General features: G+C 36.1%; 1 long non-coding RNA gene across 1 annotated transcript; it reads left to right on the forward strand.

Moving 5' to 3' along the window:
• Positions 1-16,713: 16,713 nt before the first annotated feature.
• On the forward strand, positions 16,714-17,770 carry LOC140037295 (uncharacterized). The gene is made up of 2 exons (XR_011841218.1): positions 16,714-16,771; positions 17,600-17,770. It is a non-coding gene; the product is annotated as an uncharacterized lncRNA (long non-coding RNA).
• The last annotated feature ends 8,238 nt before the right edge of the window (positions 17,771-26,008 follow it).

Genomic DNA, 26,008 nt, shown 5'->3' on the forward strand with positions numbered 1-26,008 from the left:
AGGAAAGTTGGAAGTCCTTAAAAGAACATTTTGTTTGAAACCAGAAAATTCCGAATTTGTTTGACAATACTTGAAAAATCATATCTTGAATTCTGTAAGTCCAAAGATTGGGAACTTTATACCATTAGAAACTAGATTCAATGTACTAAAACTTCTAGAAGACAGTTTTTTCAGATTCAAATTAGAAATCATTCAAATTTCAGCTCCAACTTGCTGCTTCATTAAAACAGGGCAAAACAGTCATGATTTTCAGCGAAATTTGAAAATATAGCAAACTTCATAGGAATCGAATTGGCCTCTAAAATTTACAACACTGAAAGAACTTCAAGTCTAGTCTCAAACGCAATAAGTGGAACTCAATTTGGATTTTTTTACACCAAGATACAATAGTTCTTCCAAAACTGGTTTTTGAAACCCGGTTCACGGCTTTTCAGCCTTGGAGCATCCGACACAGTTTCGAATTCAAGTCATAACTAAGGCTACACAAGTCCAAAATCAACATGGTTTATGGCATTGAAAACTAAATTCAAAATGACAAAAATCACTAGAAGAAACCGTCTTCAAATTTGCTTCACAAGAGGAGTGAAAACGGGCTACAAGATGCAGCTGTGCAGGTTTCTCGGTAAAATAGTAGGAGAAAATCAGTCAATTTTGCCGGTTCACTACGGCTCACAGAAAGCGAATTAGTAGGGGTATTTTATCCCGTTAGAAAACCTTGGAGTCTAGTTTCAAATACCATAAATGGCACTTGATTTCGACTCCTGTACGAAAAATTATTTGTAGTTGATTGCGCACAAGCAGGCTGCACTGATTAAAAATTCTCGATTTGATTTTTCTCTCTTTAGCCAAACTTTCACCCACTCAAATGAAATGATTTTTCAGAGATAATTTTTACACACACAATCCAATACATAACAAGCATTTTTGTAGCAATTTAATAGCAAAATTCAAAAATAAACCAAGAGGAATAAATTAGTAAAAATTAGGACAACACTTCCTCCTTTTTTCTTCAAATTTTATCTCCAACTTTCAAGCCCAAAGTCAAGATAGAAATCACTAAATATCAACCAAACGAACAAAAAATCTTCAAATCCGCTTCCTAACAATCCACCTTAAGACATTTACCTAAGTATAAATCAAGAAGACAAGGGTTTCCTCAAGTCATCTAGCCTAGTTTTGTTTAGGGTTTCAAATACCCTTTCATAATCACCCATAGCTACTACTAAATCTTGCATGAACTAAAGATCAAGTGAAGTGAATCTAGTTACCTCACCCAAGCTTCTTTAACCCTAGTTAGAGCCAAGTTTTGCACCACCAATCCCCCAAGAAATTACCACAAGGTAGGAGCTTTCCTCTAGCTTGATCAACTTCCAAAGGTTTGAGGGTTTTGGAGAGATTCTTGGAACAAAACTTGTTTTTTGAAGGAGGAGTTTTCTACCCTTATTTTTGAGCTTCAATGGCCGCCCAAGTGAGAGGAAAAGGAGAAGAGATCAAGCATTGAATTGTAATGTGAAATTGAAAAGAAAACTTGCTTTTTGGTGGGTTAAAAGGTCAATTAGGAATAGTGACCAAATAGTGTCGTGCACTACTAGTTTCCTTCTTATTTCCTACTCTCTAATACTAATCTTCCAAGATAGTTTCCTTTACACCACTAATACTCATTCTTATTAGTCCGAGGTTAATTCTCCAAATCCCCAATTAACGCGCCGATGTGACTTTTTGAAAAATTTTGACGCGTAAGCGATAAATATGGTTTAAGTAAAATTTATGCTAAAGTAATAAAATTAAATGACATGCAAATGCAATTAATTTTAAAATAGGTAAAATTAAGAATAAAAGTACGAGTCCTCACAAATATTTTGTCCAAATTATTCAAAAATTTGTCATAGTGAATGATGAAGGATGGAGGATCGCCCTTCTTGATGACATCAAGTGTCATTCCCAATCTGATGACATCAAGTGTCATTCCCAATCTGAAGAAGGTGATCTAGGCATCTTGAATCTCAACCCAATCTGATGACAATACCCACCTCAATACAAAATATCCTTAGTATTGGGTAGAATGGGTTGGCTTATATAGGTCCTCTTCCCAATATATGAATTTTATAATGATAATATAAATATTGGACTAGAAATCGAATACATAGGACAACAAAATAAAAATATTGCTACACTTTGTATTAAATGCAAAATTACTATACAAAATTGGCAATTAGAAGTACTATTAAGTATAAAATTACTTAATAGGACTAGTAGATACTGGTAGCTCGAATACAGTATTAGAATCAAAATTAGTACCCCAAAAATTTTATAAGAAGCTTCCACCTATAAACAATTCTTTGCTGAACAAATGAATGGACAATTATACAAATATGATACTTTCTTAGCAAAACACAAGATAGCCTTTGAAGCCAATCAGGGATATACAAACAATATAACAAGTAATAAAATATAATAATAAGTTAGAGAATTTTAAGATAAGTGAAACTTTAAAAATAAAAACAAACAAATTAGAAAAACTGGAAAACATATTTTGGGACAATAACAAAATGAGTAGGACAAATTCTTTAAGTTTTCCTGGAACAAGTAGAACTATTAGAGACCATCATATAAATGAACAAATTAATATAGGAAACCAAACATTTTTAGAAAAAATCTTTAGCAGAACTAATACCAACAATACAGAGAGAACTTTAGAAGAATTAGTAGATGTAGATAAAGATATAGAATTATTTAATAATTACCATATTAGTATTCTAAACCCTAGGATATTATGTAGAACATGACCATTAAATTTACAAACACATCTTCTTTGAATAAATAGAGAGGAAAGAGTACCACTAACAAATGAACCTAAAAATTTAAAATAATTAGTAAAGAATCTATAAATAATTTAAAATCAATAAGGAAAATTTTAATACATAAAGGAATGATAGTAATAGGAGTTAAAGGATTAGCTCATAGACAATTAGGAACAAAGACACTAATAATAGTATTAGATAAAAAATGGAAACAAGACATAAAAGGAGCAGTAATAGCTTCTATAGAAGTAGACAATAAGGAAATTTGTTATTGTGTACCAAATTTTCAAGTTAGTATAAGAGATATAGAACATTTAGAAACAGGAATTCAAATAAAAGGTTATGAAGACTTTGTCAGAGATGCTAATTTATTAATAAACTTATAATTTTTAGAAAATAACTAATAGTAATACTGCACAGTATAAGTTAAATATAAAAGGAATCATAGAAGCTATCAACAGTAGAGGAGTTAAAATTATTAGACCAATTGGTATAGGTCCATAATTATTAGTTGGAGAAGAATGAAATATAAGTAAGCACTTAGAACAAGAAACTAATCTTGTAGCAGAAAATAATATAATATATAAAAATCCAAAGGGTAATTATAACTTAAGGTTTATGGATTATAATCGGATAGGAACAGATAAGAAGGAAGATTTAGAACCAAGAAGGATCTTGGAATAGTGTAACTATAATTTTAGAATTAACAAATATAAAAGGGACTGAAGAAGAAATTGCAATAGCATCATGATTAGAATTAACATATGAAGAAGTATTAAGATTAGAAATAGAAAAATGAAAAATCGAAGAAAAAGATGAATTATATTATGATAATGATAAAAATCTAAGGATTAAAAAGGCTTTAGAACAACATGGAGAAAGGAAATCTCTAATTAATATACCAATAGAATTAATGGATACTCATACAGCACAATCTAGTAATAGTACTTCTTTTCTGTTTAGCAGTAGAAATGAAAGTAGAAGTGGACAACCCCCCCCCCCGGAACACCTTATACAGAATATAGACCTTTAGAAACAGAAATAAAACCTAAAGGAAAAAGGATGCCACTAAAAACAGTAGATAAGAAAAAATTAATAGATGATGGGAGAATTTTAAATTTATCAATACATGATCCACAATTATGGCCAACGGTGTTAGAAATATGGTCCTAAATGGTAGCAAGAAAATGGGATTAGGATATGAACAAATAGTTGAAGAAATGTATAGCTACTTAGAAAAATTTTTAGCAGAAACAACTAGAGTAACTTGAGAGGCTTATAAGAGAAATTATCCAACTGATTTTACTACTGACTTATCATTAGGATCGAATCCCTATTATTTTACAAATGAAGTACAATTATTATTATTAGGATCACAACCCAATGTAGGATTTAATAAACAACAGTAGGAAGTAATGAGAAAATTAGAACAACTACAAATAAGAGAATGATTATTTATAAAACCTTTTGCACAAGATTTTTATTATTATGCAACTATAGTAGGATGTTTTATGATTTAACTATAGGAGAAAATTTATTTATGAAATTACCAGATCCTTTAGCCTCATAAATTCATACAAATTTTAAAGAATAATAAATAATACAACCTCAATTAAATTACATAGCAACTAGAATTCATTTTATAGTTAGTCAATTAGTTGAAAAATCTACAAATATACAAATAACTAGACAATTAAAAGGTGAATATAGTTTTTGTAAACAAATTTATACCCCCAACATTATGATCAATCAGAAAGGAGAACAAAAAGGCAAACAAAAAGTAAAGAAAAATATTTCCTTAGAAGATCATTAGCTCGAAAACCATATTTAAATAAAGAAAGACATGCCAGAAGATTCAATCCTAAGAGACAATGTAGTAATAGATTATCTTGTTTTACTTGTGGAAGTATAGAACATTTAGCTCGTGATTGTAATCGTAGACAAAATATGCATAATAAGACTGCAATTCTAATAGAATATGTAAATGAAGATATTTTAGAAATAGATGAATATATTGATGACACTGAATCTATTTATAGTATAGTTTCTATAGATGATAAGGAAATTCTTGAGGAAGAAGATAAAAATAGTGATGATGAGTTTACTAAAGAAATTTTAGAATTTGATAGAAAAAATAAAGGGAATTATTATAGTAAGCTTTTTTTTAATGGCAATCCCCAATCCTAGGGTCGGGATGCCAGCTTGAACTTTTATTTAAGAGAGGGTAAACAAACAAAAGCTCAAGGCGGGCCAGACCTGATCTCGGGAAGTAATTGAAGACCCTAAATAAGGAATACTATGCCCTTACAATCTGAGAATAAATATAAGGAAATGATCTAGAATCTAATTCTTGGATCGACCATACAGAAGCCGACAATTGACCAGACGAAGTAAATAAAGACTCTGAACCAATTCTCAAAGCAGCCATCCTGTCCTCAACCAAATTAGTTTCCCTAAAAATATGTTGAATTTCCAAGTTCATGAAATCAGGAAGAAAGCGAATCTCTCTCAGAATATTACAAAGAGGCCATTTAGCAAGGGAATCAAACTTTATCAAAGCAATCAGTGTCTCTGAGTCCACTTGAACTTGAAACAAAAAATAACCCTTATCCAACAATACATCCATGTCCCTAAACTCCATATAGTATGCAAAGACCAATTTCCTGTCATGGTCACGGAGCAGCCCACCACTCGAAGCTGTACTCTTGATTACACTCGCATCTGAATTCAACTTGAAAAATCCTACCGGAGGTCTTAACCATGAAACAACAATATTTCAGACCACCTTATGAGACTTTAATACATATTGAAACAAGTAGTAATCCATATCTCCATGAAAATGAGACGATTGCAATACCTTAGCTCCGTGCCAGTTGCTCTAGAAATAAGTCTATCAACCAAATCACATGCTGCATAGAGAAGGCCCTCCCTTGAAAGCGTACTTGATTGCCTACTTTCCATAGAAACCAATAAATAACTATTGGTAACCAGGATCTGATATGAGATGAACAAACCAAGGAAGATGAGAAAAACCAAGACATATATGTGAGGACTTGAAAATTCACCTATATTTTCCTTATAATTCCCTTTTATTTTGAATAAATTAATTTATAATTCATTTACTACCAACTTATTCCCTTAATAGTTGTAATAAATAATAGAGTCGAGAGTTTTACTTTTACTTTTATAGTTAGTGTAAGTTAGGGTTTTGGTGCATTGCGGTAGTGTAATCAATTGGTGAGGTGTGTGTACTAAATTTGATGGATAAGAACGGGTATTAAGTAAGAGGAAGTATGTGATTAAAAAGTACTAAGAGTAAGTTAGTGAATCATAATTTAAAACAAAAGTACAAGAGATTTAAGGAAATAGACTTGAACTGAGGCGTGCCGTTTGTTATCGGTTGAGGACACCACTTGGCCAATACTTTCTTTCCCTAATCTTCTTATTTTTCTTTCATTTATCCTTCCTTAATATTTGTCATAGGGTGGCTAAAATTTTTGATCAAGAGAGGTGTAAGGATCGAAGACAACCTAAGAGGGGAAGGTGAATTAGGTTATTTAAAAACTAATCAGATTATGAGATACTTTTTGCTCAATATAAAATTTTTCTTCTTTTCTAGGTGACCACACAATAAACAATTAATCAAAAAAGCAAGATTGCTTGGGAGTAAAAGAGATAATCAATTTAGAATTACAAGACAGTAAGTAGTAGAGAAGGAATAGCAAACCAATTTACTTCCAAGCTCCTCTTGAGTTTGAGTATTACTTTATAGAACAAGCCTCTTCAAGTTGACCAAATACAACCAATCTTTGTGTACAAAGGAAGGATCACTTCCTCCTTACCCCAAGTTACACTTGGTCAAGTTAGGAAGTTTTACTATCATTCGGATAACCCTCACAAAACTACACTATTGAAATATTTTTCTCACACAAGAAGAGCTTACACGAAATTCACACAAACAAGAGTACAAATCTTATTTGAAGAGTATTTTCTCAATAAAACTACTCTAGATCTTTCGTATTCTCAATGTGCAAAAGTTCTTTGAAAGTAGTTGAACATGCACTATTTATATGAGACCAAAAAGTGTCCCATTAATGCTTCCAACAGATAGAAGGTAGCTGAAGAATCTACTAGCTGTTGGGAGTATCGGACGTCCGGTCGATTTGAAATTCGCATCCGACAGTAGGCAGTGAGTTTGAGGGAACTTCTCTAATTCTATCGGACATCCGGTGTCTCTGATACTTGCGTTCGAAAGCAGATGATCATTTTGAGAAGTTTTCTTCAGGTCTTTCGAATGTCCCGCACCTACCATACTTTTGCGTCCGAAGTTTCGCATACTTTATCGAACGGCCGATGCTCTGATGCTTAGCGTCCGAACGAGGACAGTGAGTTAGAGGAAATGTCTTAATTCCTTCAGACGTCCGGTGGTAGAGTTCTTTATGCGTCTGAAGTTGTACAATGATTATCGAACCTCCGGTCCTGTCTTCACAAGCGTCCGACAGCTTTCAACAACCTTTGATTCTTTCAATTGCACTTGATCTTTAAATCTGATTTGCACTTGATCTGAAAGTATATCTTGAAGAGATATTAGTATCATCCATTTGTTTTGTAAACATCAAAAGTTAGGGATTAAGATTAACAATCTCCCCCTTTTTGATGGTGACAAAACAATGGATGGAGAAAAGAAAAATTGAGCCAAAACTCCCTCTTAGTCAATACATCAAAAAAGGTTTTTAAGTGCTAAGATTTTTAAGGTCAGAATAACTCCCCCTCAGGATAACTTCCCCTTATACATTTACCAAATTTACATACACATTGGCCAATTTACACTTCCTAACATCCCAACATAACATCTCAATATCTCAACATCCATTTCCATTTCTTCCTCTTTTTATCATCATTAAAAGATTTTAACAACCAGTGTCAGCAATCCAATATCAGTAGCGCAGTCATACAATCAACATCAGAAATCCAATCTAATATCGAATCCAATTCAATATACCACCAATATCCAATTCAATATACCAAAGTATACCAGAAATGCAATCCAAACACAAGCATAAAAAATTAATATTAGAAATCAGAGGAAGTTCCAAACAGAGAAATATTATGGAAGATACATTAGCAAATTAACCAGAAACCATTAAAGTTAACCAATATCCATAGTACAGAGTACTTGAACCATCAAAAGAGAGAATTATAAAAGATGCAAATGCCTAATATGAAGTGTCATCATAAAATGAAGTGCAAATGCCTAAGATTGCCTAAATGGTGATCTTGGACGATCCAAGCCTTTTTCTTGCAAGGCGAAACTCAACAGGATCCACTTCATCTTTAGTTTTCTCATCGTCATCATCACTAGCATTAGTTGTTGGAACCTTGCCCTTATCTTGTGGCTAAGAACTTGAAGCATAGATTTCAGGAGTGGACTCAGGTTGTGGTCCTTTATCTTGTGGAACGGGAGTTGAGTCAATCCAAGGCTCTTTTTGATGCACATTTTCATCTTTTTGAGGGATAGGGAGCACAAGTAGGTTTCTTTTGTCAATAAAAGTGCCTTGCTGCTCAGGTGACATGGTCATCATCAGACCATCTTCAAGAAGGAGAATATGTTGTTTGAGCTCTTCAAATAAGGAGATGATTTCATGGTTGGATGAGGAAGACTGAGTGGATGATTTTCTAGGATGGATGGTGAAGGGTGAAACATATTGAAGCTGATCTCTGGGAGGTCTGGGAGTGATAGGAGTTTCATTACGACTTTTTGTCCTAAACTCCAAAACAGACTCCTTGTAGCAATCGGAAAGTAAGTCATCAGTTTTGTAATGTGAAAATAGTGATAAGCAGTCGGAAACTCTTCATAAGAGAAAAAATTTATAATTTTTCCTTTAAAATCATCTTCAATTTTGGTCTTTAGAACAACATTAACAATGTCAGGATTGAATGCAATATCAACTGAATTGACACGAGAAACCAGATCAGTGTGTGAACTACCCTTCTTAAGGTTAGCAAAGAACTGATGAAGCATATCAGAATAATAAGTGCTGGGTAGGGACAAAATGTAGACCATTTTTGGAATTCAAAGAGCTTAAGAACTGGTTCAAGGTCAAACTTACGGAATTCAGAGGGGATAATGGTCCTTTGAGTGATGAAACCCTTCTGTGAAATCCATTCAAACCTTTCTCTGACATCATCATCTATAAACTTGGGCAATAGGGTTGGCTCTTCTCAGTTTGAGCAGCAGATTGCCCTCTAGTAGGACGTTTCCTCTTTCCACCGCGAGTCTCAGTCCTTTGTCTAGGTGATTTCCTAGTGGAAGGCTCAGTAGTTGGTTGTTCATCATCACTGATATCGGGCAATACAGTTGGCTGTTCTTCAGTCTGATCAGTTTGTTTCTCTCTGGCAGAATATTTTCTTTTTCCACATCGTGTTTCAGTTCTTTTTCTTGATGATTTTCTAGTGGAAGGCTCGACAATTTCAATGTCTTCATCTCTTAGCCTGGTAGTGCGTTCGGTACCAGCAGAGCCTCCTCTCACTCTTACCATGATGAAATGCAAGATGATTTTATTGCAGAAAGTGATAAATGTGTGAATGAGATGGACTAAGATTGCAGATGAGACTAGAATGTAAGCTTGAATCTTCCAAAAAGAGTGAATTTTGAGTGGCTAGGCTTTTTGCTGAGAATTGGGATCGATGGAGTGGTTGGCAGTTAGAGGAAATTATGTGATACGAACTCGACCCAACAAGAACCTGTCTTGAAGAACCGAATCGATCAGGCAGCGGAAGGATCTATCTTGATCAGGTTATGGAACAATAACTACCTTGCTAGATCTAAAGAGAACCTGTTTCTAGAAATCTAGTGGATTGGTTATTGGCTTGAAAGAACCAGATGATATGATCATTTTGCCTTGAACACCACAAGTATCCAAGCTAAATACTTGATACAGTTCAAGAAGAAATTTAAGTTCCATCAAGGAACTCCATAAAAGGAGACAACTCTCTTTTTATTAATTCATCTTCAATATCATATATTGAATAGTTAAATAAAGTTGGCTATTTATAACCTTACAAGACTCAAAATCCTAATCTTAATTGGAAACAATACAAGTTTCCTTATTTCACTTGACTTCCAAACTTGACACAACTTTCTAAACAAATTTGGAAGCAATTAACTATTTTCCTAAAACTCTAATTCAACTAGAATAGGAAACTAACTAACTCAAATTGGCTTAACTATGGTCAACATGACCTTAGCCTTTATTCCCTAATTCAAACAACTTACTTAACTCTCAAATTAGCTCTAATTAACAACTAACATTGCCGAAAACTCAATTAAATAAATGATAACAAGAAATAAGCATGACACGGGGTTGGATCTTCAATGATTCTCGAACTCGATTGCACCATCAACCATCATTGGAATGTGAAGACTTGTAAAATGAATTTTCTTGGACTTGAAAGGAATCCAAATCATCATGTTCTCATCATTCCCCTCCTCTTGAAAGACGATTTGTCCTCAAATCGAGTGCTTGCTTACAAAGGAGTAACTCGGAGATTGTCTTGATAGATGCAATCCAAGAAGCATGTCGCCAATTCAACTTGATTATGAACACGAACCATTGCACATGCTCCATTTGTCAATCCAATTGTACTTGGTTGGAATTTGGAAGTTTAGTTTGTTTGATTCTTGGATTCACTTTTGGAAAGCAAATTGCTAGAAATCAAGAATGTGGAAATAAGATTCCAAATCCCTCTCAATTTCCAAATCCAGCGCAAGGCTGCCTTTTCTTGTCTTTGTGTATCCGAATTGTTCTCCTAAAAAGGGGTGACAAGTGGCGGCTAACTTCCTAAAATATAGGAAGAGATGGCCGAAAATGAGGATAAGATGAATGGGATAAGGAAAGTCCTAAAAAATAGGAGAGGGGGTGGCCAAAATGTAGGAACGGGTCTTTGATTGGAAATCAATCAATATTTGGAAACCAATCAAGATTTGGAAACCAATCAAGGTTTGGAAACCAAACAAGGTAGCCATACTTCAAGATCAAGAGGATGACTTTTAGTGTTTTCAAAGTCTCAAGATTTTTTTCAAGAACCCACTATGCAATCCAAGAACTTCAAGAAATCACCAAGCCAACTACAAGAAACAAGAACAACAAAAAACAAACACAAGGTAAACAAAAAAAATTTTTCGTATGAACAGTACTGCACAGTATGCTACAGTAGCGGCAGATGAACAATACTACTGCAGTAGTGTCGCGCCCCACTTTTTGAGATGTGAAAGTAGTGTGTATGTGAACGTGTGTGAAGATGAAAATAAAAGGCCGTGGGATTGTGAAATGCGACGGTTTGGCCAAACAAACAGTTCAAAAAGGGTTTTTTGAATGGAAAATGGAGTCGCCACTTGGTATAGAGTTAGGGTGTACCAAGTCACCCAAAAAGTGATTTTTTGGAAAGAAAAGTAAACAAACCCTTTTTAAAGAACTTTTAGGTCTACGTAACCAAAGAAAGGGATCGGGGGTCACATTTGATAAGGGAGAAGGCAAAAGCAAAGCCTAAGGCACTCCCTTACCCTAGCTAAAGCTAGTTGTGTGACTTAGCCCCACTTTTCCTAATGCTTCTACCCAAAATATGTTTTACATGTTGGATGTGACTAATGGATATGAAAAATGCAATCCTAGATCTAAAATGTCTCTTATGAGGCTTTTTGGTCCCAATCACATGAGTTGTGATGGCCAATAAGGAAAACTCTCATAGAGGTCACGGGTAATGCAAATGAAGACTCAAATATGAATGCAAGTGTGAAAATGTGAGAAGAATGCAAAATAAAATAAAATAAAATACAAATGTGAGTGCACGTGTGCAAATGTAATAAAAGTGCATGTGTGCAAATGTAATAAAAATGCATGTGTGCAAATGTAAGAAAAGTGCATGTGTGCCAATTGAGAAAATGAAGGTGTATGTGTGCAAGTGGATAAAATATGGTATAATGGTAGTAAATGCATCTAAGTACAATTGGGTGCAATTTGTGAGGTAGAAAATAAATGAGTGATAGGGAAAGAAGAGAAATGTGTGAACATGGCATGTGGAGTGAGAAAAATATAAGTAGTGAGAAAATGTAGATGAAAAAATGATATGGTAAAATAGAGGTGCATGAACCTAGATGAATGCATCAAGTCGGGTACGGGAATGACTTCTATCTTCATGATTTTAATTTTTCCTTTGATTAGAAGGAAGAACTAGCGTGCTAAGGCTATTTTGTAGCCACACTCGCTCGTTTCCCTTACCTAAAGGGGACTCTCAAGCAAATGTACCATATAACTAGCATGAAGATGCAAAAACCTAAAATGAAGGGGAAAGGGTTGGAGGATCATGCCAAGTGCTAGAAAACTAAGTAAAAATGTATGAAATGTAGTGAAACATGCAAGTATGTACTAACGAGAGGGGACGGCCTATTGGGTCTAGCATTGGACTAGCCCTTTTCTAAAATTCTCTCACAAGCATTGGACTTGCGAGAGCTCGAGAGGAAAGACCATGACCAGCGTTGGACTAGCCACGGTGACGCCACACATTCATTATAAACCAAATAAATCATGTAAAGGCTAATAAAGCAAATAAACACATAAATCACATATTGCACATAACACATAGGCATGGTATCTAAATGCAAGACCCTAAGAAAGCAAGTAACACGTAGCACATAAGCACGCAAATCATACTAATGAACCTATTACATTGGCTAACTAAAACAAATTGGGAAGGGGGAAAAATGAATAAAAATGCTCTCCGAGCCCTATCTATTACAAGCCAAGAGGTGTACACATACCCCATAAATAAATAAAAGAATGACTTAATAAAAGCAAAAGTAAATGAAATAAATGAAATGAATTAAGGAAAATCAAGGAAAGCAAAGTAGACATGCAATTCTCACTTAGCACGTTGGATCACATAGGGTCAAACAAGGTCAAAATAAGGGATAGAGTGTACCTCCCTTGAATCGATGCCCTAACGAAGTGAAATTACTAATTTACCCTCCAAAACAATAAATGGGTTAAGGTACCACTTTAATTAATAATTAAGTAACATGAAACAAAAAGTTAAATATAAAGATAAAAATTAAACACGAAATAAAAATTAATCACGACGGGAAAATACCTAATAAATCATGTACGTTAAAGAAATTAAGGCAAACAAAAACCTAATTGGAATAATCGAAAAATTCTAAAACGAGGTACTAACATTGGTGACTCGAAATGGAATTTGCCAAATCAAACGCTAAGTTTATAAGAGAGGAGATGGAACCTATTTATTTGAATTAAACGATAAAAATAGCCAAAATTTTGATCAACGGAAATCAACACTATAAATTCTAAGGAAAAACTATTAAACTTTCCCCAATTCATCCTAGATTCACTAAAAATCTGTCCATTGTGAGAACCCTGAAAATAGATACATAAGCCAGTGCATATTTCATTTGCATTTTTTTTTATTCCTTAATAATTTGTAGCATTACCTTTACTTGTTCGCAATTAAGTACGTAAAAATAGGTTTATGAGAAAAATAATATAATTTTCCTAAGTTATGAAATTTCTTGGTTTTGTTAGACTAAATTAAAATCTTTAGGGTTAGATTAATTTTTTCGCCTTAACATAAAATGTTAGAATACTTAATTCCTTTATGCTAAATTAATGATACTTGAGTCGATAGCTTTACTATCTTAAAATAAATTATTTAAGTTCCTATGATTAATTCCAATTAGTTGCTAATGTTAAATGTTAATAAGAATTTCCGCGTTAAGATGAAAACCAATGAATTTTAGATAAATATGATTCTAATATACTAAACATACTTAAGGCGTGAAAATTCGATAAATATATCCTTATCTTTCTTTGTTTTCACAATAAGTGCGTAAAAATAATTTTTATGTGCAAATTGACACCCTTGGATTTAATTATTATTTCACTTGACTTTATATTACTAAATCGATAAATTTCGAGTTAGACTAACTCCACTTCTTGAGAAATAATAATTGGAAATTCTAATAACTAATTTAATCGCTAAATAATATAGGAATTACTAGGAACCTTAATATTAAAGTTTAATAGAGAATTATTCGATAAAAATGGTTTAGGTATATTAGGGTATAATTAGGCGTTCAAATCACACTTGGGGATAGTTTTTATAATTAAGTTGGATTTGAGAAATTAAGTTGAGGTTAGGGAGCAAAGTGAAGAGACTAAAATGCCCTTACATTTCCATGCAAACCAAACGAAACCTCTGACAACAATTTTAATCACCGCAACTATCGGCCAATCACATTTTCTCCAATTCGATACGCAACCAATTCACACACACGCAACCTCTGCTCCAAAACCATAAATCATTCTTTCTTCCTTCTCCAAAACCGCGGCACCATATTTTCTACTTCATTCCTATATCACAAACCACTACCGCAACTCCATTCCATTTCCTCTGCAACAATTCACTCAGACCACACTCCACCTTCACCTCGTTAACATCGACTGAGATAGAGAGGGAGTGACTGAGCCGCACTCTGCAATCCGAGAGGGAAGAAAAGAATCCGCGAGCTGCAAATTTTTCCTGCTCTGTCCGTGAGCTGGAGAGAAGAAAGGGGAGCAGCACTGCGTGAGCTCCACCCCTTGTCGCACTCTTCACCTTCCACCAACCACAACCATCTTCACCGCAACACCATACTAGCTGCAATCAGTTTCCAGCAGCAATTACTGCAACCAAAATCTACTGCATGCGTGAGAGCCGAGAGGAAGGAAAATTTTTCAGATTTCCTGTGCGAAGGCTTAGCTTTCTGTGAGGTAATTTCTGGACCATTTTAGGATTGATCGGAGGTAGATTGAGCCATCTAGGGGCATGCATGTATTGTTTGTGTAATCGGATGATGAAATCAAGACACCAGAAAATTCTGTTTTGATGAAAAGTTTCTGCCGAGAAGCTGAGTTGAACATACAACTTTATTTTTTTTTTCCGGTGACAATCTGAGCTGAATTACGTGTTTAACCAATCAAAAACAAGAAGATTAAGCCATCTAGGATAATGCATGTTAAGTTGAGACAGCCGGGTGAGTGAGTTAGGAAAAGAAATTCTGTTATGTGCGCAAGTTGGACTGCCGAGAACTTGACTTGAATAATGCGGCTCCATTTGGTTCAATTTTGCTGTTTTGAGCTTCTAACCATGATTAACTAGTAAATTACAAGATGATTAAGCTCTGCATGTAGTTAATTAGTTGAGTTAGAACAGAAAATAAAAATAAAATGCAACCAGTTTTTGTGCAGCTCAAGCCGAGGCTAGCTGGAGATTCTTTTTGGAAATTGGATGACTTGTGTTGTTGATCGAACTTAATTTTTGAGCTAGAAATGTTAATCAGTTAGTTAAGTAATTGTATGCTGAATTTGAGTATTTAAATCACTGAATTAGCCAAGGAAAAATTGGGTTAAGAACATCTAAGTGTTGGAAAAATTTTCAGTTCAATTAAGAGAGGAGGAATGGAAATTTTGATTGGTTTCTGGAATTTCATTTTTTTTGTTCTTGGAATGTAATGGTATAAAAATGTATGAGAGATGTATATTTAAGTGGTGCAAATTGTTTAGTGATGAAATAATAGACATATTGAAAAATTGAACCAAAAATGTTGGAATATAAGCTGGAAATTTTCCAGCCTTAGCCGAGTTTGAAAAGGAATTATTTATTGATTTCTTTATAGAGTTTGGGGCTGTGAAAGATTATATTATTGTTGATATCGCTTTATAATACCTTGAGATGGTCATGCATTTGAATTTTGGGGTGACAATTTGATACTATAGATGGAATTTCTTGGCTTTGGATCAAATACTTGGGCATGAGGTTGTTGCAAAATTGGTCCTTGGTGAATACCTACTAGTAAATTTAAACATTTGAATTGTTAGCTTTGTTGCTATAAAAACGAATTGTTGGATGCTAAGGGCTAATGATTGATGAAGCCCTTGGCCATTTGGATGATTTTATATAAGTATAAGAGTTTAATGAAATAAAATTTCTGGATTTACTTGGAGGCCTTACATTCGTTTTGGATTTAGTTGAGATGTGAAATGAACGTGCTAAAACCAAGTGCTAATGATTGACGAAGCCTTGGTCATTCATTTTATTTTTTTTTATCAGAAATGCATCTGTTGAAATCTAGGGCTAATGATTGAAGAAGCCCTAGTGATTTGCTATGTGATTTTGCCATGTCGCTAAATTTGATCCATAATATGATTTCGAAACGGAATCGGAGCTGTGGAAGTCGTTTCGACCTTGTGAACTCGAGTAACTATGATCAAACTGATCAAAAATATTTTTCAGCTAGTATTAGACTATAAGACTCAATATCTAGTGTTTTGCCTAAATTTTCCAACTCGATAATTTCTTTTAGCTCAAACTAGCCTTGATAGCTATAGTAAATAAATTCTCTAGCTTTTGAAAACCCTAAGTTTTATTTTAATTCCTTTTCTTTCATTAAGTTTTGCACTTGGATAGTTGTCGGTTGGAAAAGTTCCGAAATAAGAATTTTAATAATTTTAGTTAAAAGCATAGAAACTTGCTCGGCAAGAAACTTATTTTAGGTAAAATAGTTTTAGTAATAATTTTGCAAGAACCATAGCTTTAAAGAAATGTTCAAAGTAACTTCCTAACGTGGATTTTAAGAGGTTTGTCGACTTATTTCAAGAAAAATAATACAAGTTACCCTTTTATAAAAAAAAGTATCTCAAGGAAAACTATAAGAAACATTTCTACTACTTTTGTCAAGTTTCAACCTAAGTAGGTTCTTGAATTTACTAAGGGAAAGTAAACTAGTGGTATATTAAATATACCTCGATGTGTATAAGCTTAAAAACCGAATAGAAACTTATAGTTTCAAATTTTGGTTTTTAGGATATTGCGAGGATGCGGAATTCGATTCCCAACTTGATATCGGAACTCCACTCTTGGTGAGTGTCCCTGCTTGTTCTATGCCTACTTGATTAAAGTGCTTTCTTGACTTGATATGTGATAATTGGATAATGATTTTCTGATCCATCGAAGTGAGCAGTGTGTACTTTATCGCACTAGCCTTTCATGTGGTGACTTGCTTGAAATATTTTCATGAAATATTCTGCTTGCATTTGCTAAGCACTGAGTAGGGGAATGTACCACACCTTAAGGGTGGGAGGGCCTCTTATCCTATCTCATGTGCTAAGTACTGAGTAGGGGAATGTACCACACCTGAGGGTGGGAGGGCCTCTTATCCTATCTCAAGTACTAAATCACTAGGCAGGGGAATGTACCACACCTTAAGGGTGGGAGGGCCTCTTATCCTGATCTGGTAACCACAAAATGTAGTTGTGTCGTTGGGTGAATCCTTCGACTTCTGAATCCAACTACGGAAATGTCGCTGGGTGAATCCCTCGACCAATTTCCTGAGGGTATACTAAAGTATACTGCTCCCAATTATCTACGGGTATATCTCGAGTATACTGCGTCCTTAGTCGGTGAGCGGGCCCGGGACAGGGGTAAGAACGGTGACGGGTTAGGATTAAAATGAGTGGATCTACATGGACTATAAGTAGTGAGAGTTGACGGAGGGTCAACTACGATGAATGGTGATCAAGCGAGGAAAATGGCTCCTGAGAGCCCTGTATCCTACCTTGTGCTGTTATACGCTTTCCTAACTGTTCAATTTGGTTAAATTATTACTCGCTGTTTGATTTACGTGACTGCATGTTTTGGGGCACCACTGAGCTTTAGCTCACCCCACGTTTATTTGTTTTCCTTGACAGGTTCTGGAAATTGAAAGCTTTGAAACTTATCCATGTTTCGTGTTGGGATGTATTTGTATACTATGACTATTTGTGTGGGCTGTAGTGTGTTAAATTCGGATAATGTACTGTTTATTTTGGATTGCCACTTGAAGCTGGAAAATGTGTAAAACCTAACTCGATTACTTGGCTTGTAAGTTTGTATTATGGATTTATGAATTTATCTATCCGGATTGGTACGACTTTATACCTTGGTATGTAGTCCATGGGACGTCTAAGAGCCTTGATTGGCTATTTTAAATCACTGCTATCTCTGAAGTTAATGTGGTTTTAGTGACGGTCTTCTTCGGAGGATTTGTTTTGTAATAGATTAGGTTATTCTTCGAAAGGTTTTGGGTTAGAATGCTTGTGTGAGTCCTGGCGAGAGCTGGGCAGACGGCCCGCCAACCCTTTCGTTCACCTTAGGGGGAAGTGGGGTCGCCACAGGTGGTATCAGAGCTCTTATCGAGCTCAAACCGGGAAAAGGTTCTCAGACCGTGGGGAAAGGCCTATTAAGTGTTGAACTAATTACTATTGCTAAGGGAATTAGATATGTATGTTGGGTAGGAATCTCAAATATAGGTGATTCATGCTTGGGACTGGCCAGCTTGAGTTGTGAATCATCTTATTTTCGGATTCTTGTACCCGAGTACCAAATATTACATTTAATGGAGTATTTGCAATTGAAAAGAATTCAGTATACTGCATTATGATGTGACTAGAAAGCATGATCAATTTTGGAGAAAAAAAAATGAATTGAAAGGATCAAGTCTAGCTTTTGAAAGTTAAAGTTGAAGAGCCAATAGTGAGACCTTGAAGATTAGGGCCAATTCTGCTTTTGAGATGAATTTGCCATATGAGGTGAGTTCTCGATGACGGTGTGGCTCCTTAAGTGTTATTGGAGGATTAGTTGGGACCAATGTTCAAAAGGATAACGATAACTAGTTGTTAGGTTATTAGAAAAGCCAAAGTATGAAATGTTTGAGATCATTTAGAATACTTTAGAGCCACTGATGTACTTAAGTAATGATCATATTATTTGATTTGATATTAGACGTAGTAGATCTACAATTTACTAAGGAAATTTGATTAGTGTTACTAAGGGGGTCTAGTGGGATTGTCGAGGACTGAACTAATGAAGGTTAAGTTGAATCTAAACTAAGGGTTGAGCTATTAGCTATGTGGTTATAATAATTTGTATATTATTGAATTGTTTTCCTTCATGTATATAAAGATCGAAGTTGAGTTACGTATAAAAATACTGAATGTACCCGTGAATTGTCTGGCTTCTAAAGTTATATGAACTTTGGTATGTGAATATACGCTTTAAGTGTTTAATTTTTTTTTTCTCTTGGTATTCATGTTGACTTCACTTAATAATAACAAGTAAATAAATAGCAACATCTTCGCTTGATTACTTTATTTTGATCAATAGGCATAACTAGGCTATGGATCTTCAAGTTAGAGGTAAAGGACGTGGGAGACCAACTAGGCAACACCCCGAGGGTGGTGGTGATGGGGAACCCGAGGTTAACCTCGACCATGATCAGGGAAACGTGGCCGGAGATCCAGTGGCCACTGCAATCAATAGAATAACTGATGTGTTAGAGCGCATGACTGAGCACCAAGTTCATGGAGCGGTGCATCAGCAAGGAGGCCCAATCGATTCTGAGGATCGGGCATTAGAGAGATTCTTGAAATTTGGACCTCCTAAGTTCTATGGAGGCCCAGAACCTGAGGTAGCAGAAGGTTGGTGGGAAAGGATCTCTGATATCTTTGCCGCTCTAAATTATACAGAAGAGAGGCAAGTGACTTTTGCGGCATTCCAGTTTGAGGGAGCTGCTCGTTCCTGGTGGAACCTAATTAGGGTCAATTGGGACAGGAATCATATTCCCAGGACTTGGGCGAACTTCACAAGGGAGTTCAATGCCAAGTTTTTACCCCCTCTCATCCAAGAGAAAAGAGAGGATGATTTCATCAAGTGTAGGCAGGGGGCGATGAGTGTCGCCGAATATGAGATTCAATTCACGAAATTGTCCCGTTATGCTCCGGAATTGGTAGCTACGGAGCAAAGGCGTGTGAGGAGGTTTGTGCAGGGACTAAATGTGGAAATTCAGGAGGGATTAGCTGCTGTTCGGATAGACACATTTGCTGATGCTGTAGAGAGAGCTCAAAGGGTTGAAGTTGCTAGAGCTCAAGTAAAAACTTTCCAGGACAAGAAAAGATTTGCACCTAGCAGCAGTCGGGAGTCAACTTATGCAAATGCTCCACCGGCCAAAGTGGGTCGAGGAACGGGTGGAGTAAATAGTCATGGAGCACCACGAGGCGCTCTAGCGAGAGGAGCTGGTGCCAGAGGCGCCAGAGAAAGAGATAATGGAGCTAACGGAGGACCAAATGGAAGAGGTCAACCTAGGAACGCCTCGCAAGGAGGTCGTGTGACCACTCCCCAGGCAACTTGTGGGTATTGTAGGAAAACTGGCCATACTGAGGACGGATGCTGGAGGAAACAAGGAAAGTGCTTGAGGTGCGGAAGTAGCGAGCACCAAATTGCCGGGTGCCCAAAAATACAAGAAGGTGAGAATTTTGAGGACAAAATTCATTTTAAGGAGGGGAGGATGTGAGAACCCTGAAAATAGATACATAAGCCAGTGCATATTTCATTTACATTTTTTTTTATTCCTTAATAATTTGTAGCATTACCTTTACTTGTTCGCAATTAAGTACGTAAAAATAGGTTTATGAGAAAAATAATATAATTTTCCTAAGTTATGAAATTTCTTGGTTTTGTTAGACTAAATTAAAATCTTTAGGGTTAGATTAATTTTTTCGCCTTAACATAAAATGTTAGAATACTTAATTCCTTTATGCTAAATTAATGATACTTGAGTCGATAGCTTTACTATCTTAAAATAAATTATTTAAGTTCCTATGATTAATTCCAATTAGTTGCTAATGTTAAATGTTAATAAGAATTTCCGCGTTAAGATGAAAACCAATGAATTTTAGATAAATATGATTCTAATATACTAAACATACTTAAGGCGTGAAAATTCGATAAATATATCCTTATCTTTCTTTGTTTTCACAATAAGTGCGTAAAAATAATTTTTATGTGCAAATTGACACCCTTGGATTTAATTATTATTTCACTTGACTTTATATTACTAAATCGATAAATTTCGAGTTAGACTAACTCCACTTCTTGAGAAATAATAATTGGAAATTCTAATAACTAATTTAATCGCTAAATAATATAGGAATTACTAGGAACCTTAATATTAAAGTTTAATCGAGAATTATTCGATAAAAATGGTTTAGGTATATTAGGGTATAATTAGGCGTTCAAATCACACTTGGGGATAGTTTTTATAATTAAGTTGGATTTGAGAAATTAAGTTGAGGTTAGGGAGCAAAGTGAAGAGACTAAAATGCCCTTACATTTCCATGCAAACCAAACGAAACCTCTGACAACAATTTTAATCACCGCAACTATCGGCCAATCACATTTTCTCCAATTCGATACGCAACCAATTCGCACACACGCAACCTCTGCTCCAAAACCGTAAATCATTCTTTCTTCCTTCTCCAAAACCGCGGCACCATATTTTCTACTTCATTCCTATATCACAAACCACTACCGCAACTCCATTCCATTTCCTCTGCAACAATTCACTCAGACCACACTCCACCTTCACCTCGTTAACATCGACTGAGATAGAGAGGGAGTGACTGAGCCGCACTCTACAATCCGAGAGGGAAGAAAAGAATCCGCGAACTGCAAATTTTTCCTGCTCTGTCCGTGAGCTGGAGAGAAGAAAGGGGAGCAGCACTGCGTGAGCTCCACCCCTTGTCGCACTCTTCACCTTCCACCAACCACAACCATCTTCACCGCAACACCATACTAGCTGCAATCAGTTTCCAGCAGCAATTACTGCAACCAAAATCTACTGCATGCGTGAGAGCCGAGAGGAAGGAAAATTTTTCAGATTTCCTGTGCGAAGGCTTAGCTTTCTGTGAGGTAATTTCTGGACCATTTTAGGATTGATCGGAGGTAGATTGAGCCATCTAGGGGCATGCATGTATTGTTTGTGTAATCGGATGATGAAATCAAGACACCAGAAAATTCTGTTTTGATGAAAAGTTTCTGCCGAGAAGCTGAGTTGAACATACAGCTTTATTTTTGTTTTCCGGTGACAATCTGAGCTGAATTACGTGTTTAACCAATCAAAAACAAGAAGATTAAGCCATCTAGGATAATGCATGTTAAGTTGAGACAGCCGGGTGAGTGAGTTAGGAAAAGAAATTCTGTTATGTGCGCAAGTTGGACTGCCGAGAACTTGACTTGAATAATGCGGCTCCATTTGGTTCAATTTTGCTGTTTTGAGCTTCTAACCATGATTAACTAGTAAATTACAAGATGATTAAGCTCTGCATGTAGTTAATTAGTTGAGTTAGAACAGAAAATAAAAATAAAATGCAACCAGTTTTTGTGCAGCTCAAGCCGAGGCTAGCTGGAGATTCTTTTTGGAAATTGGATGACTTGTGTTGTTGATCGAACTTAATTTTTGAGCTAGAAATGTTAATCAGTTAGTTAAGTAATTGTATGCTGAATTTGAGTATTTAAATCACTGGATTTTAACGTGGATTTTAAGACGTTTGTCGACTTATTTCAAGAAAAATAATACTAGTTACCCTTTTATAAAAAAAAGTATCTCAAGGAAAACTATGAGAAACATTTCTACTACTTTTGTCAAGTTTCAACCTAAGTAGGTTCTTGAATTTACTAAGGGAAAGTAAACTAGTGGTATATTAAATATACCTCGATGTGTATAAGCTTAAAAACTGAATAGAAACTTATAGTTTCAAAATTTGGTTTTTAGGATATTGCGAGGACGCGGAATTCGATTCCCAACTTGATATCTGAACTCCACTCTTGGTGAGTGTCCCTGCTTGTTCTATGCCTACTTGATTAAAGTGCTTTCTTGACTTGATATGTGATAATTGGATAATGATTTTCTGATCCATCGAAGTGAGCAGTGTGTACTTTATCGCACTAGCCTTTCGAGTGGTGACTTGCTTGAAATATTTTCGTGAAATATTCTGCTTGCATTTGCTAAGCACTGAGTAGGGGAATGTATCACACCTTAAGGGTGGGAGGGCCTCTTATCCTATCTCATGTGCTAAGTACTGAGTAGGGGAATGTACCACACCTGAGGGTGGGAGGGCCTCTTATCCTATCTCAAGTACTAAATCACTAGGCAGGGGAATGTACCACACCTTAAGGGTGGGAGGGCCTCTTATCCTGATCTGGTAACCACAAAATGTAGTTGTGTCGTTGGGTGAATCCTTCGATTTCTGAATCCAACTACGGAAATGTCGCTGGGTGAATCCCTCGACCAATTTCCTGAGGGTATACTAAAGTATACTGCTCCCAATTATCTACGGGTATATCTCGAGTATACTGCGTCCTTAGTCGGTGAGCGGGCCCGGGACAGGGGTAAGAACGGTGACGGGTTAGGATTAAAATGAGTGGATCTACATGGACTATAAGTAGTGAGAGTTGACGGAGGGTCAACTACGATGAATGGTGATCAAGCGAGGAAAATGGCTCCTGAGAGCCCCTGTATCCTACCTTGTGCTGTTATACGCTTTCCTAACTGTTCAATTTGGTTAAGTTATTACTCGCTGTTTGATTTACGTGACTGCATGTTTTGGGGCACCACTGAGCTTTAGCTCACCCCACGTTTATTTGTTTTCCTTGACAGGTTCTGGAAATTGAAAGCTTTGAAACTTATCCATGTTTCGTGTTGGGATGTATTTGTATACTATGACTATTTGTGTGGGTTGTAGTGTGTTAAATTCGGATAATGTACTGTTTATTTTGGATTGCCACTTGAAGCTGGAAAATGTGTAAAACCTAACTCGATTACTTGGCTTGTAAGTTTGTATTATGGATTTATGAATTTATCTATCCGGATTGGTACGACTTTATACCTTGGTATGTAGTCCGTGGGACGTCTAAGAGCCTTGATTGGCTATTTTAAATCACTGCTATCTCTGAAGTTAATGTGGTTTTAGTGACGGTCTTCTTCGGAGGATTTGTTTTGTAATAGATTAGGTTATTCTTCGAAAGGTTTGGGGTTAGAATGCTTGCGTGAGTCCTGGCGAGAGTTGGGCAAACGGTCCGCCAACCCTTTGGTTCGCCTAAGGGGGAAGTGGGGTCGCACATCCATAATCACAATGAAGATACATCAAAGCAAGAAAAACATTTTTGAAGGACAACATGGATCAACTTTTCCAAATTTTAGGCCATAACAAAATTAAGCAAGACTTAAAGGGTTAAAATGCAATTTTTCTTTGAAACATGCATGCAAGATCATGTAGAAGAGCAAGTTCCTATTTCTGCAACATGAACTACGCAGCTGCCCTCTTTCCATTTTTGCATTCGGGAACTCCTTTAAGCTTTTGGACCAAACCAAATGCAGTTAGCACAAAACAACAAACCACCACCTGATCTACTCACTTTACAATGCAACAAAAAAATCAATCAAACCAAAAGGAGCCTGCGAAGTAACGAAGCAAAATTTCTGCTGCAACATTCATTGTTGAACTTTTTCTTTTGCAACGTTAAGCTTCCAAATGCAGGTTTCATAGAGAGACTTCAAGCAAGAAACTAGTAAAGACAATCACTCAACACCACTTACCAAATAGACACCCTGATTAACACAACCCAAACTTGAACACCAAACCATTAAAGATCAACTGGGGAACCCCATGGAAAAAACATATGTGCGGCAACAGGAAAACAACACCAGCTGTCTAAGTTTTCTTGAATGGAACTTCATTACTCAACTAAGATGTCTGTGCAAAGTAACCCAACGAAACCTACTGAATCATCAAAGAAAAACAAATGCTAAACCTTCATTCCATCCTACCATTCCCAAGAATACATCCGTGCATTTCTAACACAAAAAAAAACTGTTATGAAAAAGCTGTAGCCAAGACGCAAAAGAAGGAACCCGCGGCAAACATGTGCCTGATGGACAAAACAGAAACTTCGAACAACACGAGAACCTTAGCAACAAAGCAAATGACCATTGCAACAACAAAATAGACAACTCCAACCTTGTTATTGTAGATTTCTTAGCAATCTTATCATTCGAACATTTAGACCTCAGATTGAGCTAGCAAAATAGATGATTAAACCAATTTTGATGGGCTGCTGCGGGGAGCAGGAAAAACGGCAAAACATAAAAGTGAAATGCAGCTCATCAAGAAAACCAGGAAATTTTGCAGCCCAAGGTTCACTATGTTCACCATGAATGCACATTTAGACAAGCAACCAAGGAAATTCGGGGATAGAGAGGGGCCAAAGCATGCATTTTCCGAACACTTCACGGAGCCCAGGCTAGGAGTTTATGCAAAGAAACATAGAAAAATGAGTAAACATAGCTTAAACATTCCCAGGAGATGCAACAAAGCTACATAATCTAAATGCCCTGCATACTTGTCAAAAATCCTAAACTCTAACCCTTCAAAATATCAGACCCAAACCAGAAAATGAATACCAAATGCATGGTTAACATCCAGGTCCCTCCTAGTTGCAAGATGCATTCACAAGTAATCCCAAATATTTATCAAGCTTCCTAAACCTATCACCACAACATAACACTGAACACCTAACGAGGAGAAAAAAAATCTGAGCAGAAGAGGAATTCGTTAGACCTCAGATTCATTCTTTAAATTCAAAGCTAAATACTTCTCTAAATGCAGTTTTAAAAACAGATATTGGCATGGCATCATGGTCAGGCAGCAAATAAAATCAAACATGTCAAACCAGCCGCAACTTCGACAACCCAAAGAAAGGACCTTTTGCAACAAACCGAGAGTTTGGAGCTTGTTGCAATAGCCTTGCGTCTTGCTTATCATAATGGCTCTAGGGACAAAGGCAAGAGGCCATACTCATACGAAAAACATCAAAGTCAGCCACAACCAATGAATACATGAACCAGTGAGGATTACAACAAGGGAAAAGCATGAATGAACATACGAGAACAGAAACAAATGTAACGGATTTCTGTTTCTGATGAAACCAGTGATGGTATCATCGAAAACCAGAGAAAGCTTCTAACTCCACCATCAAACATCTCAGGTAAGCAAAAGAAACATAGAAAGGAAGCATCTTTACAAGTAAAAATGCAAGGAAAGATGCGATTTGACCTTGATGTGCAGTATCCTCGGACAGATGAATAGGATGTAAGAGCTTCGCTTGAGCAGGCCCAGGAAGCAACGAAAACCTCGATCTCCCTTCTTTCCTGCCTTATGGTTCTTCCCTTTTCAGATTTCTCTCGCAGGCTCCTTCCTTGCTGTTTTGTTTTGGCCTCTCACCGC

The sequence above is a fragment of the Coffea arabica genome, chromosome 2e (assembly GCF_036785885.1).
Source record: "Coffea arabica cultivar ET-39 chromosome 2e, Coffea Arabica ET-39 HiFi, whole genome shotgun sequence".
In the NCBI taxonomy this organism is placed as follows: domain Eukaryota; kingdom Viridiplantae; phylum Streptophyta; class Magnoliopsida; order Gentianales; family Rubiaceae; genus Coffea; species Coffea arabica.